Here is a 14,861-nt window from a genome sequence, read left to right on the forward strand (position 1 = left end):
GCAGATAAAGGGAAAAGATGAGTTGATTTATTTTTGATCGCTATTTAAAGAACGTTCGTTCGTGTCCGTCATTATGCTTTTTTTGCCATTCTAAACGTTTTGATGTTAAAGGATGGACATCCAAATGGATGAAGAATGTTTTCAAAATGAATCACTTTGTACCTAAAAGGATACAACCATTTTTCATTAAGTTAATTTTATAAAAGTTGAGTTTTAAGATAATCACATATGGACTATTTAGCATGATCCTAGTTTATAAAGATACATGAGATAAATGTTGGTAAGTTTATATTTCTGTTGCAAGCCGATAATGCTATTTCCATTTATTTTTCAAATCAGATAAGAACCTTATGTGGAAACTGTATTGAATATGCTTTTAATGTCATTGCTCTCCATTGGTTTATAAGACAATCTACATCGTAATGGGAATTTTTAATATGCATATAAACTTTTGAGGTACTTTACGAAAACTTCTCTCAAATTAATTTTTCGTATAAACTAACTTACGCTATCAAACACACTAAGAACAAGCCTCAACTTACACAAAAACCACAAACAATTGATCATTAAATCTAATAAATAGAATACACTGTCTAGGCGTCATCCATCAATTACGTAACACTGTTAGAGGTATTCCCTCGTCAAACGTCAAACGTTGCGGCCGAGTAGTCAAGTCTTTGCTACGAAGAGATGATTCTTGTGAGGCTTGAACCCATGACGGATATGTTTTTAAGCCGTACGAGTTGGCTACTGTACCACGGGATCCGTTCTGTGTATGATGTATAAGCTGCAATATAGAATAAATCAAAGAGTTAATTTCGTACGAACATTTGATGATTTTAAATCATTGTTGATTATTTTATATCTAAAATTTGCAGAAATTAGTGCCGTAATAATGGAAGAAATAAATAAGATTAGCGAATTTCATTAATTAGTTTGTTGCTAGCTGCTTGCTGTAGATATGTAGCAATAAACCAGCTAGAAAGAAAAATCATCCGCAAATCAGTAATAATCTGTTTGATCATATTTCTAGACTTTCTGGCACCGTTGACGGGTTTCGTTAAAGCGAACCGCGAACAACGTTTCCCTCGTTCATCCAAACCGCTCCGACGTGGCGGGGGCATGAGGATACGCAGACGTCAAACCTGTTCACCGGAATGCCATTTCATACATGAAAAGAAAGCAACGGATCGACGTCACACAGGAAGCCGCTAATTTTTGACACTAATGAAGCGAGTGAGCCGAATTTAGTTGCCCCAAACTTCTGGAAATGCAAGCGGTCGGGTTTTTTGTTGCAAATTTACAAACCTACACCAACGCAAGCGCTGTATAGCCACACGAAAAAAAAGATGAAAGCCATCGCCTCCAAGCGACACATTGAATGTGTGTACGGACGACAGACGGCAAGATTCTGTTCTGTGTGTGTGTAAGTACATTTAGCGAAAAAGAAAGTAACAGGAACAAGTCGCATAGAGGACAAGGTTCTAAATAAAACCGGAGAAGGGACCTGACAAAAAAAACAGTAAAGGAAACAAGTACATATGTAAAGGAACATCAGGCACCGCCGTGTGCTGTGAGGGTGGAAAAATAGCACAACCAGACGGAAAGCCGCCAACCTGAAGGTGATCTCATTAGTGCGGAAAATCTAATTATTTACTCGCGTGGCGCGCGGTGGCCTGGGAGGGTTGGGCCTGTAAAGGCCGAGTTTGCAAAGTCCGACTGTGTCCCCTTAAGATTATGTGTGTCTGTGTGTGTGTGTTTATGTGATCTTCAAAGGGAAACACTCTTCCCGATTTGTTGTTGTTTTTGACGAGGTTATTTTTGCCTGCCTCGGGCTGCTCGGCACTAGTGGACGTGAGCTCTTCCTTCCCACCTTCACATACCAACATACCTGGGTTTTGATCGATTTTGCTTTGCACCGAAGGTGCCAAATGACTGTGAGGGACTCTGTTCTTTGAGCAGTTAGGTTTGTCCAGTCGTCACCCCCAAAAGCCAACCCCAAAAATGCACGAAAACGACCAAAAGAAAAACCTTCAAATGGGATTACGAAATCGATGCTGGGGGATTAGCTGGATGGATGTAATGAGATTAAGCAATTTCTTAACGGCATTCGGGGTGAGGCTTAATGTCGTCCAAAAATCCATCCTTCATTAAAACTCGCATCCTTGCCCGCCCCCCCCCCCCAGGGCTGTACGTGAGTGGTGTTGCTTTCTTCCGGACAGGGAGAACCTTCCCGAAATGGTGAAGCGAGAGCTAAGCGGAACAGAGACAACACCGAATGTGGCTGTGGTGTTTGTGTGTACTTCTCAAAAGCAATTGCAAACCCCAAATTGGATTGCATTGCCTGATGACGTTTAAACTTTGTAACATGAAACCTAAACCCAGGAAGGGAACCTCCCCAAAGCTTTATTTCGGGTCTGAGGCGGTTGATGACGTACGGGAATTTTACATTTGTTTGGAGGTCCAGGTCGTTTATGGCTCAAAACGGGCGGGGTTGAAGCTCGATTGTAAGGGAGCACAAATTGTTCTAGAAGTTAATCGTATTCGCCCGTAAACAGATTTTGACCACAGCTTTACAGCCACAACAGTAAGCTTCCTCTCTTTGTTTTGAGTTCTGTTTAAGCGTATTATTCCATCAGCACTTTCCAAACGCCACAGCGCTTCCCTTGACAACTCCCAATCGATCCCACGCTGCACCTTTTGTTGCAATACAAAAAATTCTTTTATTGAAATAATATTTTTTGCTACCATCAATCAATTTGTCGAGGAAGCTCCCCTTTTCCCGTGTCCGGAAAGTATATTTCTCAAGAAAACAAAGAGGGGATGAAAACACACACGCGCGAAGCCACTGTTATTGTTACAGCTCTCCCCTCCCATCGGCCGGTCGCTTCCCGGAACGCGCGACACAGCGCAAACCTTCGCCTTCAGGGTTGTGCAGGGCAGGAAAATCGCTTTCGCCAGCTTCGCGGGGCTGGGTTGTTTGGGGCGCGGGACACAGAACCCCCAAAATCGATCCAATTCGATAACCTAGAAAGTGGTCGTGGTGGTTGAGTTGCCAGCGAGAGTTTAAGCGCCGGAGCGCACGTGTGCCCCTGTTCCACCCAACAACCACTGCAAGTGTGAGAACGCTCTCGCGGCTACACAAGAACGCGGCCAAAATGCTGATGCAATGTGGTAGAATTATTGCACACGCTTCTACAAACTGCAAGCCTTCGCTTTCCGTCGTCGTCGCTGTGGTCGCCGGCGTCATCATCAGCTGTTTCCAATTGGATGTGCCAAACAGTGCCCCGGGGCCCGTTGCCAACTGGTCCAAAGACACATGGCATACACAAACTGTCACACGGCGAACATTCTAGCAGCCGGCTTTCCACCGCATTTTTGGGGTGACACAGCTGCAGTACGGAGGTGTGGTGGGTGGTTGATCAAGAAACATAAACTAGCGAGGGCCAATTTTTGCTTTCCAATCTGGCTAGGGCGAGACGAACCGGGGAACAAAAAACCGGCTGACCTTCAATCGGCACGAACTTGGGCGACGGGGAGCTAGTGCTAGGCTACACAGCAACACATCTTCCTGTGTTGCTCCTTCCGTGCCGATTCTTGGCAGACGAGCGCGAGCGGCTGAGAAACGCGATCACTAGCACGTACACACGCACACACGCTGTGCATTCGTTGCTTGTCGGTGCGATAAACAACCGTACATAGAGATCAGTAGGGCCCAGGAAATCGGTACAATCCCTTCCCTCCCCTCTGTTGTCTCATCACCAAACCGGCACCAGGGTCAGCGAGTATGCCCGCGACTACGTCATCTGTCGCGCACGGTTTTATCACTGGAAACGGGGCCGGTGTGGTCCACCTTGACCATGAATCTCGCGCCCGGCTCCAGGGTCTTGCCCTCCAGATGAGCGACTTTTGTATGCATCCGCGTTGACAGAAGTGGGTCCCACCCCTAGGCCCCTGCGGTACAGGGAGAGCGAATGGGGGACACCGCTTACATGATTGATAAGATCCAGGCGAGGCTTGTTGCACTGCTTAAAGTAAATGGCATCGAACAGTAAAGGCACCTTCTTGAGATTGTTGCATGGAATAGGTGTTTCGATGTCAAGGTTAATTGTTTTATGTCGCTCACGTGTACAGATGTAACAAGCGTATACGTACACCGGGTAGCGTCGTTGAAATAACTAATCTGCCTTCATTCAATATCACTAAAATAGGCTTAAGCAAGTGATTTACACAGGAGATTATTATAATCAGGAGAAGTTATATCGAAATGTTATTATCATAACCTTCTATATGCTTTTGGACACGTGTTAATAAAGCAAATAAAATATAGAATATTACATCGCAATTATGCTAGTTCCTTTTTGTCACATGTTGCTGGTGTAGCTATAGTGTTTAGACTTTAAGGTTCATATGGTACTTTTCGGCAGGCTGTAGAAAAAAGAAGCGTGAATATTTTTTATTTTCACGAATGTCTTTTGAAAGCTTATTTTTAAAGCTTACCTGTAAAATGTAATTTACGACATTGCGAGCTGGGTGTCGTCAGTTGTTCGGAATTTTCACCATGTCCGACGAAGACATGCGTGTAGACATGTTTTCAGATCTACCTTTGATTTTTTGATCAATTTCTCCTAAGTTTTCCCTACAAAATGGTTGGAATAGAGCTTTTGAATCATGTTTGTTCAGAAAAATGCGATGGGACACACCTGGGGGATGTTGGATCAGTTTGTGGACTAGGATGCCATATCTAAATTCCTCCGAAATTTGCCTAAAAGATTGCATTGAATTTTGGTGCCTATGCTTACCACTGCGAAGTCAGTGGACGCGATTTCTGCTTCCTGATATGTTTTTTCATGTTCCCCAGGTACTATTGCACTGTTTGGCCCGATGCCTCCTCCTAGCCAAGCGAATGTAGCGACTTGTCCCTGGATCTTCATTGTCAGCATCCATTGGAACCTCTAGCTGCTCAGGGTCGTCGGTCATTCGGAACCGGGCTTTCTTGCGATGCTCTGATTGTTGTCTGTTAGTGCTAAGATGTCCTCAATGCTGCAACAGGCTTATACGACGTCCTCAAACTGCCGCACAGAGTCCGTTTTAAACGCTACGCGGTGCCGTCCCTGGATCACGTACACACTCCTGAACGAAGTTTCTTCACTTTTTTGGTCATCATGGTTAGAGTATTATAGAAAGTACAATTAACGTTTTGTTCTTGCAAATAAGATTGTAGTATGAAAAAACTGTCTTTCGTAAGCATTGGTCAAGATCTATCATTCATTTATATTACACTTTTTAATTATTAATTATTTATTTTATCCCACGCTCAAAGATGTCTTAATGCATCAGCTAACGAAGCCCACCAAGAGTGCACTTTATGGCCCACATCGTGCATTAAATGTGCAATAGATTATTTATTTAACAGCTACTTAATAAACTCCCACTTACAAAGCCGAGGGTAGGCCCCTTCCGCACTGTAACCGGTACCGGACATCCTCCGGTTAAACAGACCCCACCGTGCATCGCGCACGCATGTGTGCAATCGCTCATGGTCACCTTCCCATCAGTCCCCAGCACGGGCCAGTGAGCAGCAAACAGTCGGCAACAACCATCACCGCCCGAGTGGCTGCAATTCGTCTGCCCCGCTTAGTCATCGAGTTTCTTTGCCCAATGTTAAAACTGTTTGTTCGGCAAAGTGGTCCGTTGTTGCTGGCTGGCTGGCTGGGTGTTTTTTAAAACTACTTTTTGTTGTTGCTGCTGTTGTTGCAAAAGCATAGCACATCCGTCTAGCAACCGTGGCGGAAGGCTGGATGGATAATTTTGGAGCAGCCAAAGCAGGAAAACGAAAGCTGTTCCTTCCTCGTGCCTGATGGATTTGGCCGATGCGCCTCGGTAACGCCCACCCGGACGGTGTGTGTGTGTGTGTTTGCCGCTTCTTCTCACTCGATTGACGGCGGCAGGCGCGTTGCCATGCGGATCGGAACGTGATCGGTCATCATGCCACCTTCACGGTCACCTGATCGGTCACCCCGCGGCGGCCACGGCGGTGACTAAGACACTGTCAGCCCATTTTGCGACCTGCCCTCGGTGTCCCGCGGTTGGTCGGAAAGGGTTTCGCGATGGCTTTATTTTTGGAGCTGACCTCGCAGGAACCGTTTGCTAATGTCACGGGGGAAACCCTAAAAGAGGTGTGTGTGTGTGTGTGCGACAGGCCCCTCGGGCGTTGCGAAACGGGAAAAGCCGTCCATCGCGTGTGCCTGCCCGGTCGGGTATCGAACGCTTTTTTTTTTGCAATCGGCTGTTAGGGCCACGCGCCTACCAACCATATCCGTCTCCCGGCTTTGAAGTGCTTAACACCTTGCACATTTTTTGTTGTTGCCGCTGCTTGTTTATTTCCTCTGCCTGTTGGGTTATTCTATTAGCTGGGCGCTGTTGTTTGCCGTTGTTATTGCTTCCTTTGAGGTCTGATTTTCTGCTTGGTTCGTTTGCTTGCTTTTGTGCTTTTTTTCCCCCCCCCCCTGCTCGAATCAGGTGATTGGGTGGCGTGTCTTTGGGCTGTGCCACTTCCTCGAATTGAAAATATGCAGATCGATCGGGATTGAGTGTGTTGGGTTGGGTGGGAGGTTTTTTTTACCCTGCTGCTTGCTTTGTTTAAACGGTAGTTAGGTTAGCAATTGACGTTCAATTTCAGCGAGTTTTTTTTCCAGTTCAAACGTTATGAAATCAATTGCGAGCGGTTTGACTAGTGAAGATTTAAACTAAGAAAAAATAAATAATAATAATGAGTAAAATATAGACTCAAAAATCAATGAAGACTCCATTTAAGTTAAAATTGTTGCGTAAAACATTTTTGTGATTAGATTATTTCTCGACAATAATTCAAGTAAAGATAATTTTCAGTAGCAATTGTACCAAACAGGTACGTAATTTATTTGTTTTCCAAGCGAAGGGCACGTCTTTTGATAAAAACATAAACATTATTTGAACAAAGCTGTATTCGTTGTGTGAGTACGAGCCCATTAATTGAACGGCTAATAATTTATTTTCCCATACGTAGGACTGACTATCCTGCTATGGTAACAATAAGTCACTGAAAGCCAAGCTCTCTTCATTAGTGGGTACTGGCAGGCCTTGAACGACAGCGGTTGTTGTGCCAAAGAAGAAGAAAAAGAATAATTTATTTTATTAAATTTTTTTTCGCTTCGGATTGTACACATTTTTAGCAATTTTACTGTCATAATTCATGATTTACAATACAATTCAAAGAATTCCTCTAATTTATCCTCACTGCTATTTTCAAACAAATTATCAATTAGGTTATCTTCAAAATTGATTTTTTTTATAAATTGCATTTAATCGTTTGTGCTTAACAATCCTCTTAATATGATGTTGGCCTTTTTTAAGCTAAGAGCGGGTACTCGCCTAAATACGACTATTAGAATAACTTTCATGAACATAAAAAAAAGTTTTCTCTATTCAATTTTGAAATTCCAATCCATCAATTGCATGCATCTTTTACAGATTTCTTCTTCTTCTTTTTTGGCACAACAACCGTTTTTGGTCAAGGTCTGCCTTTCTCACTAGCTGGCTTGGCTTCCGGGAATTATTTATTACCATCTCAGGATATGCAGTCCTATGAGAGGGGAGAAGATATATTCGGGGCTTGAACCTATCAATATGGGCATGTTGTTAAGTCGTACGAGCTGACGACTGTACGGGCCTTACCAGACTGGATTTTATAGACACTCAACTCTCTGTGGTCAGTTTTCTAGCTTAATGCTTTAGTAATTTAACCTAAAACATGCCATTTACAGATTATTCATGCAGAGTAGCACAGCAGATAGCTTAACAGCTGAGTCTAATAAAACATTCTACCTAGTGGTGTGTATCCTGTTCTTTGTATATAAACCAACGTGTCAAGTCTATGTAATAATTTTCAACTACATTAAATCGAATCATCTGTCATTGACTGCCAACCATTTCATAATACTGGATTGGGAAATTTTATAAATTGATGTTGAGCTGGTTAGAGTATCGCTGTAACATTAGATTCATTTGTGAAACTGTTAAATAATTCAATAATTGGGGGCTTAACGATACTAACCAGTTTTTATTAACGAATCGAAGTTGACAGTTGATTGCTGAAATAATAATAATAAGAAAAAAACGAGCACCATATGTCATGCCTAGTGCATGCATGTTTTGATTGCTTTTGCTGAACCATAAATATTTTGTCAAGAAAGGTATAAAATTGAGTTAATCAGCTTCTAGCGTCAGGTTACTAACTTTTAATTTCTAATTCTGCGCTAGCATCGTGCAGAAGTCCAGAAATCAAATAAAATAAAATAAAGCTGTCGCACTAATTCTTATTTGAACTTATTTTAGAGAACAAAGTGTTGTACTACATCATTTCAATTTCCACAACATTTACATTATCACAGCATCTTGTTGATTTCATTTATTTTTTTCGTCAAAGAAAATACAAATAAAACCCCGCTTCTGTGTCTTGTTTAGCATTGTTTTTAGCCCACAGTCACACCACCGCAGTGTGGTGTAACGAGTTCACATTCCCCCACAAATGGAGCCTTCTTTCCGGTGTTTACGTGACATCGAGTTGCTCTCTCACCAATCGCACTAACTAATTCCGGTACGCCCGGTCGCACTTGGAGCGGAAAGCCACCAGTTTTTACTTCCACGCGGCCAAGGAAAAGTTACATCCATTCCCTCGATCTCTCTCTCTCTCTCTCTCTCTCTCTCTCTCTCTCTCTCTCTCTCTCTCTCTCTCTCTCTCCCTCTCCTTCACTGAGAGTTTGGAAAGACAATCGGGGAAAGACTTTGAGAAACAAAACCGGTAAAAGAAGAGATGATGTCGCAGACCATTTGTCTCCCATCTTCCCATCCTCCAGCGAGTAACGCGAACACGTTTGTCAGTAAAAGCGCAACGCATTTAAGGCCACCCGTCCGAACTCTTTCACCCCTTCCCCAGGGGGGTAGGGGAGCGGGGTCAGATGGTGTCGGATGTCACCCGGGCAGAAAGCCGTGCACGACAGTTTTCGTGTGTTTTGTCAGAGCAATTTGCTTTCGCGGGCCCGCTGCCTATCTTATCGCGGTGCGGTGTCGTGCGGCCATTGTGGTTGACATGAGAATCGTTTCAACTCTCGCTCCACTGCACGGCCGCGATGGGTCGCGCGGGCTGCCTTTATCCCTCCGCCCCGAGCCCCTTTTAGCAGCAACAGGGGTTTGATTTGGGGCTGGTTGGTTAAAGCGAGCTCTGGGGCGAGGTGCAAGGGTCGCAAACATTGAGCGCAAGAGTAAGAATCCATCCTTCATACAGAACGCGGCGACCCGTTCCCGGGCCGTTCATCATCGGCCACTCGGCCTGGCCAGACTGGGAGTCGCGAGAACACCCAACACCAGCCATTCTGTCGGCCGTCACCCTGATAAGCCGCACCGATGGGGACCGGGCGGCGGCCGGCAGCTAACTTGACAAACATCAACAATATGGCCGCGTGTACGCAGTTGGGGAGGTTTGGCCGTGCGATAAGTGCGAGCACGCGAAAGTAAATAAACAAATAAATTGTACCACACCCTTTGCCGGCCACGCCGCTCTCACTGTCCCCGCTCGATCGGGAGCTTCTATTACAATTACAGATCGCTGTTGGGGTGAAGGGGGGGAAGAGGAATGGGAGGACCCAAGTTACATCATTGCCAGTTGCGATGAAGCTGCTGTAATGCTCTTTCGCGCTGGAAGCGATCTGTCTTTGAAACGCATCAGCAGCGACTCTGGCTCTCTACTGGCTTTAGTATACATGCAGTCACGTTCACAACTTCTAAGCGCAGTTTCTCGTTTTCTTATCGCAGCCAGATGGGCGGTAATAGAGAACTACAGACACACACACACACAGTAGCTAGTACAGCCCGAGGCCACTAGCACTAGGCTTATCGCGTGCACTCGTTTCACTATCAGCTTGTCCGGCTATCAGGCTGAGCCGCGCATTTGTACTACCCGGGGCCCGGTCGGTCAGTGCCATATGGGTCACCGACAGCATACTTCCTGGGAAGCGATCGTGATGAGCGCAAACGATTCTTTCCAGCGTTAATTACAACAGTTTAGATAGGTTGTCTTCGTTTGATGAGTCGTTGGGATTGGTCATTGACGTCAGTTATGGAGATTTTGATTTCGTTTCGTTATAGAATTACACTTTTTTGCTTTGCTAATTGCTGTTCGTGAATGATAATTGTTGTATAATTCTAGTATGATGATGGCCTTTGAAAGATGTATCACTCCATGCGATGGTCATGTTGTTCCAACATAATTTGTAATGATGTTCGAAGGCACTGAAATAAATTCTATTGGAATACCTATTTCCTAGTACTATTGTCTGAATTAACAACAGATGTACGCATTTTGAACCATGGATCAACATCGAGTCAAGTTGAAATTCAGATCTTGATAACAGCCTGGACATATTCGAGATGTCATCGAAAACATTGCAATAGTTGGAAGAGGCGAAAGAACTCCGTTGGAGCCAAAGCCTTTATAAACTATTGCAACAACAACAATAGTTGGTATGATTAAATACATCTTTCTGGATGAAATTAGTAGGTACTATTTTTTTAAATCCTAAGTGTTCAAAGATATGTTTATTTGAACATAGGAACTTTGCATTAGGATCTTAATTAGTTTCGCGGGTTTTTAGGTCGAGAACGACTGTAGCGTATGGAATATCAAATTCTCGGCTACTCAACATAGTTTAATGGTATTTGACAGCCAATCTTGTTCAACATCAAGATGCAACAGTAAGATGTAGATCAGTATTTCGGCCGTTTTCTCTGAACAAAAGATAGTTTTATAGTGATATCTTCACTCAACTATATATATCATTCATAATTTGGTATTCTTGAAGTCTTAACAACTACTGTGATCCGAGATCTCTGCTAAGTAAAAAGGTCATGGAAGTAAGACATCAGAATTAATCATTTTTGGATGCTCCTGCCTATTTGCTGAAGATAATAATGTATATGTTTTATTCTCTTTTTACCTATCTCGAATCATGCATGAATAATTATTTAGTTTGAGTGGGCACTTTAAATAAATATAATTGGAATTTTTCAGGATCTTTCTGGGCGACTGACGTTGATTGATATGTATTTCTCTACCTATGTTCCACATTCAAAGGATTACTCTGGTTTAAGCGGATGAATATATTCAAGCCGTCTCGTTTTTACTATGCAGTAATTTTATTGAGTTCCTAGGTTCTTGAAGCTGCACTTTGACTCCTAAACAGTCAAAAATTAAAGAATACAATGCCTCAACTTTACCAAACCATAGACACCTGACTGGAAATACCACCCATACTAAATTTTTGCCCCTTGTTTGCAAACTTAAAACGCATCTGTATCAAACTCTGAATTTCAACTGTAAACAGTGGGCTTGTGTATTATGAAATAACAATCGTCTAGACGCTGCGGTCAAACCAAACATTTTGCCTAGCCTGCGATAAATATTGTATCGGCTAATAAAACAACATTTTACTTCAAACTTGCTGCAGCTGCTGCGCATTTCATTTTTTTTTTTTCGTTTTTTTTTCTGCTCTTCAACGTCCCGGTACCGCAATGTCAGCCCCAACCGGGTCACACCTTTGCTAGGTTCAGCTTATCTTAAACTGCATAATAGTCGGCGGTAAACAAGTTTGATAAGACGCAAAAAAAGCTGACCGTGTTGTTGTGGTGTTATGTTTATTCAAATCAAAATTAAATATCAACCCACGGGACGACCGTAACTGGGCAGTTTTACATGTACACGACCGCGGCAAGAAAAACCGTACCCAACTGTGAACCAGGTAAACCGGGAGTGTATTTTTTTTATCTAACAAATAGACTTACCCGCTCCTACCCCAATCGCACACACACACACATACACACTCGTCTACCGGTTACTGGTCAGTAACGAATGTGAGCCTTATCAGTGTGCTAGGCTCGAGAGACTTTCTGTCGCAGTCCCAGACACATAATCGGATCCTTTTTATACGCCCATTGTTTATACAGGGTGTTTGCTAGTTCTCTTTAAAGTCAAACTGCAGAGCGTTGAAAAACTTCAGCTTTTTTTGCAGAAAGAGAAAACACCGAGTTAATTCAGAACTGGCAAGTAGTGCAATCCATGTGAAGGTAACAGCTTAGTAACACGCACCGCCGCCTGTGTTGCCATGCGGGCTAAGTTCGTTTAAATGCAGTTCCACACAGCAAAAAGCAAATCGAAACATTCTCCAACGGAAACAGCGAATGGAAACACTTTAGCGAGTATAATGAGATCTTGACTGTAAGTTTGCCTCTACCAGACGTGCACGTTCTTGCCACTGTGTGGACGATAAAACAACAAAAAATAGACAGACGATCAAACTTTGCCTGCACTCGGGGGAAACGCTTCGGGTACAGGCCACATCGTAGTGTGCAGCAGCCGCCTCATTGACACAAGATAAGCACGATGATGAGTAAGCTTCACTAAAGTGTCATTGGTTACGCAAGACAGATTACAGCGCTGTCTGTTGGTACAGTAAATAATTATCTTTTTTTTTTTTATGAGTACGAACATACTGTTTGCAAAAAAGGTGAAATAATTTAGAGGATGTAATTATGCAAGATCAGCAATGAGACAAATGTTCACCATTTCCGTGTCTTGTTAAGGGATGAGCAAGATAAGAGTGTAATTGCAGAAAATTGCTGTACTCTATGGAAAGTGCTATTGAGTGATTAAGGAATGTACTAGAATTTATGGTGTTTTTGTAAAAATTTACTTAAAATATACATTCCAAAGCATCCATTCAAATAAATTTCAAACAAAAACCGTATTATTTGGTAAACAAATTAAAAAAAAATGATTTGAAAAAATAGATCAGCGCATTGCTGAATTCTGTGCATCGTAAACTGTTATTGTCCAACATAATGCGAAAAGTTAAATGTTGTGAATAGTTTGAAAAGCATAATACTAATTGTTGCCGTTTGAAACGCAAAACAAACAATGTTTATTTTGAAATTATACTTATCTGAAATGCAAAATTTTGTGCAAACGCATCAAAATAGTACACAACACACAAACGGCAATGCTCAAAACCAAAAGTACATTATCGTTTTGCCTCACATCCGATCAACGCATCCATCATAAAGGCACGAATTCGATTACATCACCATCATTATCGTCATCATCATCAAGTGGGCTCAATCTAGCGAAAACTAAACCATCGCCCAACTCCACACTTATCGATTGACGGTCGATCGATGAAGCTCGTGGTTGCGATGGATACTTTGACCGAGGCGGGGATGAACCCAATTGTTGCAATTTTACATTTCAACAACATGTCTCTTCAGCCCCCCGGGTTGCGTGCGCGTACATGTGGACCCAATTTTCCGATCAGTTTTCCACGCCACAAATTCCTCCCTTCGCTCCATTTCACCCTCTTCTCTGCTCCAACTGTGCTCAATCCCGAACCACTTTGCTCGCAGTTCATTGGCTATGAAATATTCAGACGATTTGTCGATGAACCGTGCATATCGGCCATAATGCAGGCTCTTCCCGCTGTTCAGCTGGACGTTCAAGTGAACACTAGGGAGCCGCACAAGCCACACAAGCAGGGGCAGACACATCACTAGACGGTCCATTACGTGTAACCGTCGGTCCACTGGAGAGATACGTCCCTCCGGGGACACAACTCGAGCCCGAGAACTGGGCGAACAGGCTGGTGGAATTTACTTCGACAGTCATCGTCATGATATGCGCCTGTCAGCAGCAGCAGCAGCAGCAGCAGCAGCAGCAGTAGGCGAACGCTTTGCACAAAATCGTCCTTTGGCGCCAATACTCCCTTTCCGTTCAGGTCACAACACGGGGGGAGGTGTATCGTTTATCAACCAGCATGTGGGCCCGGGATGTATATACGGTTCAGGAATGGAAGATAATCATCCAACTAATGAAAACCAACCGAACGGGGGGCCTCATCGTCGGGATGAAATTGAAGGGATAAAGGTAGAGCTGCAATGACTGAGGTGCGGTAATGCGTTGTTGGGAAGGACGAGCAGTGAACAGATGCGTCCTCCTATGTGGCTTTTAGAGTATGTACAGTGTGGAAGAAGAAAGAGGCTGAGCTCGTGTTTTAAAAGCGCAAGTACTCGTTTTAAGCTTCGTTTATATCATCTAACAGTTTGTATAACAGTGAGCAATAATTGACAAGAACTATCGAATGGAATGAAGTTTATAACAGTTGGTTCACATGTGTTACTTTGAAGGTTACTTTGAAGTCGGCGTTGTTTCCTTCGTCCAGTAGTACGTTGAGCGCATCACGGATGCACTCAGACCAAGATAACCAGTTTACAGGGCATCCAACGTGCAAACGGTACGGATAAAAATTTGATGGGTGACTGAGCAAATCGTTAATTATTCAGCTGGAAATTGAAGTTCCATCAACATCTCGCCATTCGGTTTGGACGACTTCCTGCTGCTGTTGCTGCCAGTGTGTCCCGGCCCGTACATTCCCTATTTCGATCCTGATTGGAGTCCTTTTACCATCTCCCTCTCTCTCTCTCTCTCCATCTCTTTTATCCTGTCATACACATACACACACATTATCAGCACAATATGATGGCTGACATCGACCGCGAGACCGAGAGTAACCGAGCCCGACCGACAGGGGGACGTAGACATATTGCGCCTTAATCCAATCAACGTAAATTGAGCATGGCTCGTGTGCGCAACGGTTTTCCTGTACGACAGTTTCCACATCTCTGGAACCATGCTTTCCCCCGAATGAAATGTGTGGAAATGCACACCGAACAGGCGCAGAGCAAGCAGAGTTTCGATCGAAGGGTTTTGATTATCCTGT

The 14,861-nt window shown here is 43.6% G+C and overlaps 1 protein-coding gene across 1 annotated transcript in view; it reads left to right on the forward strand.

The window, feature by feature from the left end:
* LOC121600033 overlaps nt 1-14,861 on the forward strand; it is an 84,988-nt gene that overhangs the window by 51,054 nt on the left and 19,073 nt on the right. The window lies entirely within an intron of this gene.

This window comes from Anopheles merus, chromosome 3L (genome assembly GCF_017562075.2).
Source record: "Anopheles merus strain MAF chromosome 3L, AmerM5.1, whole genome shotgun sequence".
NCBI classification, from domain to species: domain Eukaryota; kingdom Metazoa; phylum Arthropoda; class Insecta; order Diptera; family Culicidae; genus Anopheles; species Anopheles merus.